This window comes from Hordeum vulgare, chromosome 4H, assembly GCF_904849725.1.
Source record: "Hordeum vulgare subsp. vulgare chromosome 4H, MorexV3_pseudomolecules_assembly, whole genome shotgun sequence".
In the NCBI taxonomy this organism is placed as follows: Eukaryota; Viridiplantae; Streptophyta; class Magnoliopsida; order Poales; family Poaceae; genus Hordeum; species Hordeum vulgare.
The window spans coordinates 122,872,765-122,876,826 of record NC_058521.1 but is presented as its reverse complement, the minus strand read 5'-3'; positions in this window follow the sequence as shown (position 1 = coordinate 122,876,826).

Here is a 4,062-nt window from a genome sequence, read left to right as displayed (position 1 = left end):
CTCATAGCTCAAGGCTTAGAACGATGATAACTCTATAGGAAATGTCTCCGATAGTGTACCGGGATGTGCAACAATCTATCATGGCGTATGACGTTGAAAACATCTCGCTAGCCATCTTACGATCATGCAATGGCAATATGAGAGTGATGGCACAAGTCATGAGATGGAACGGTGGGAGTTGCATGGCAATATATCTCGGAATGGCTATGAAAATTCCATAGTAGGTAGGTATGGTGGTTGTTTTGAGGAAGGCATATGGTGGGTTTGTGCACCGGCGAGAATTGCGCGGCACTAAAGAGGCTAGCAATGGTGGAAGGTGAAAGTGCATCTATACCATGGACTCACATTAGTCATGAAGAACTCACATACTTGTTGCGAAAGTTTTTATTAGTAATCGAAACAAAGTGCTAAACGCATACTCCTAGGGGAAGGGTTGGTAGGTGTTAACCATCGCACGATCCCGACCTCAACACAAAGGATGACAATCAATATATCAATTATGCTCCGACTTCCTAACATAGCGGTTCACCATACGTGCATGCTACGGGAATCACTAACTTCAACACAAGTATTTCTAGATTCACAACACCCTACTAACATAGCTCTTAATATTACCAAATCCACGTCTCAAAACTAATTGAGAGGAATCAAGACTTCTCTCTCTACTCAATGCACATGAAGATGGAGGTTTTTGCATCCTATTTGGGTACCTATCACCAGGGACTACTTTCATAGCATAAGCCAACTACCAAGTCATGCACCGTCGTGCTCTAAAAGATATAAGTGAAGCAGATAGAGCAAAAGTATGTAGCTCAAAAGATATAAGTCAAGCACTATGAGCGTTCTAGCAAAATCACGGTGAGTGCATGTCTCTCTCTCAAAAAGGTGTGCAGCAAGGATGATTGTGACAAAACAAAAAGAAAAGGCTCCTACGATACAAGACGCTCCAAGCAAAACACATATCATGTGGTGAATAAAAATATAGCTCCAAGTAATGTTACCGATGGATTGAAGACGAAAGAGGGGATGCCTTCCCGGGGCATCCCCAAGCTTAGGATTTTTGGTGTCCTTGAATTTCGCATGGGGTGCCTTGGGAATCCCCAAGATTGAGCTCTTTCCACTCTTTATCTCATCGTCCATGAGAACAGCACCCAAAACTTGAAAACTTCACAACACAAAACTTAAATAGAAACTCGTGATAACACTAGCACAAGAAAACAAACCACCACTTATTTTGGTACTATAGCAAACTTGAATTCCATCTATATTGGTGTTGGGCTACTGTATTCTCACTTTTCCATGGCTAGTACGCCCCCCCCCCCCCCCGATACTAACCATAGTTTCATTCAAACAAGCAACCAACTCAACAAAACAGAATCTGTCAAAAACAAACCAGTCTGTAGCAATCTGTATACTTCGTATACTTCTGGTACCTCAAAAAATCTGAAAAATTACGACTGCCTGGGCAAAAGGGATATCAACCAGCAGCAAAATGAATCAACTCAAAAGCTCTTTATGAATAAAAATGAAAAATCATCTCGTGAGCGAAACGTTTCTGTCTTTTTCCAGCAGGATCAAACAACCATCACAAAGACTAGCCATAAAGGTTTTGCTTGGCTAAAACACAAAAAGAAACACAAAAAACACAATCACAACAAGCGCTACTGTTTAACGCCCTTAGCTAGGCATAAAAGCGATAGAATCACGTATCGTCGTCTTTGGTGCTCAAACCATAAGTAGCGTGATCACTTATCATCTTAAGGTTTTCATCTTTCTTGCTAGATGATTCACCACTATTTTTGGTAACAAAAACAGACTTGGTGACCTTATTGTGGGCAACGTTTGGAGTATTCTGCACAGCGGCAAAAGTGGAACCCATGTTGCTTATAACATCCTCTAGTTTGCCAATCCTAGCGGAATCATGACCTAGTTTTTCGTTAACTGTGGGTTCTTTCTCCTTTAAATTTTTCAAAATCATTCCCACCTTGGATCCGTACTGAGTGATTTGATTGTGGATCTTTTTATCCAAATTCTCAGTGAGTTCTATCGTAGCAACTTTATTTTCAATGACGTCCAGCCTACGCACCACATGTTCCAGAGTTAAGGTAGTTCCATTAACCATGAGTGGGGGTGAGCCTACCAAATTTATTACAGCTCCATAAGAATCAACGGTATGGCTACCCAAGAAATTTCCACCTACGATGGTGTCAAGAATATACCTATTCCAAGGAGAAACACCCACATAAAAACTGAGAAGCAAGACGGTAGTGGATTGCTTATGAGTAGATCTACTCTGAGCATTGCAAATCCTATACCAAGCGTATTTTAAGTTTTCTTCCTCAATTTGTTTGAAATTGAGAACTTCGCTCTCGGGAGCATCGTTCGAAGTGGTGGATCTAGCCATGAGGACAGGCGGACTATCCCACACAGACGAACAGAAAGCAAGCGAGAGAAAAGGGCAAAGGAAAAGGCAAAGGGAAAAGGCAAAGGCAAATTGGTGAAGTGGGGGAGAGGAAAACGAGAGGCAACTGGCAAACAAAGTAAATGCAAGAGATGAGTCTGCGACACTTACTTGGATGAGTGCAACGAAGTGAGATCTGAAGGTGGAAAGTGCAACGAAGTAAAAAGTGTAAGGCTGAAAATATGGTGTGGAGTAGACCCGGGGGCCATAGTGTTCACTAGAGGCTTCTCTCAAAATAGCAAATATCACGGTGGGCGAACAAATTATTGTCGAGCAATTGATAGAACCGCGCAAAGTCATGACGATATCTAAGGCAATGATCATACATATAGGCATCACGTCCAAGACAAGTAGATCGATACTTTCTGCATCTACTACTATTACTCCACACATCGACCGCTATCCAACATGCATCTAGTGTATTGAGTTCATGACGAACAAAGTAACGCTTTAAGCAAGATGACATGATGTAGAGGGATATTCTCAAACAAATGATGAAAACCCCATCATTTTACCCTTGATGGCAACAACAGGATGCGTGCCTCGCTACCCCTTCTGTCACTGGGTGAGGTCACCGCACGATATGAACCCAAAACCAAGCACTTCTCCCATTGCAAGAATCATAGATCTAGTTGGTCAAACAAAACCCACAACTCGAAGAGAATTACAAGGATATGAAATCATGTATAAGAGAGATCAGAAGAAACTCAAATAAGATTCATATATAATCTGATCATAAATCCACAATTCATCGGATCTCGACAAACACACCGCAAAAGTAGATTACATCGGATAGATCGCCATGAAGATCATGGAGAACTTTGTATTGAAGATCCAAGAGAGAGAAGAAGACATCTAGTTACTAGCTATGGACCCGTAGGTCTATGGTGAACTACTCACGCATCATCAGAGAGGTCATGGTGTTGATGAAGAAGCCCTCCGTATCCGAATCCCCCCTCCGGCAGGGCACCAGAACGTGCCCCAGATGGGATCTTCCGAAGACAGAAGCTTGCGGCGGCGGAAAAGTACGTTCGATGATCTCCTAATTTTTTGTGGAATTTTTGGGTATATATAGGTGCAAAACCTAGGGAAAAGGACGTCCAGGGGGCCCAAAAGCCTGTGGGCCACGACCTCCCCCCGGCCGCGGGGTGGGGGCTTTTGGGTCCCTTGGGGCTCCCCTGCCTTGGCTCTCAAGTCTCCTGATCTTATTCCATTACGGAAAAATTCTTTTCAGGGATTTTATTCCGTTTAGACTCCGTTTCAAAATCTCCTCTGAAAGGGGTCAAAAACATGAAAAAAAACAGGAACTGGCACTTGGCACTGAGTTAATAAGTTGGTCCCAAAAAATATATAAAAGGCATGCAAAACATCCAAAGTTTGACCAGATAATAGCATGAAACCATCAAAAATTATAGATATGTTGGAGACGTATCAGTAATCGAGATAGATCCATACGTGCGCCGCCTCAATGTACTACCTTCACCTTGACACACATGCTGGATTTTTTTCATGGAAGAAGAGAGACACATTGGGCTATTTCTCCATCGGGGAAGAGAGAGTTGATGAGAAGGCACACATCTTGGAGAATAGTTATATAGAAA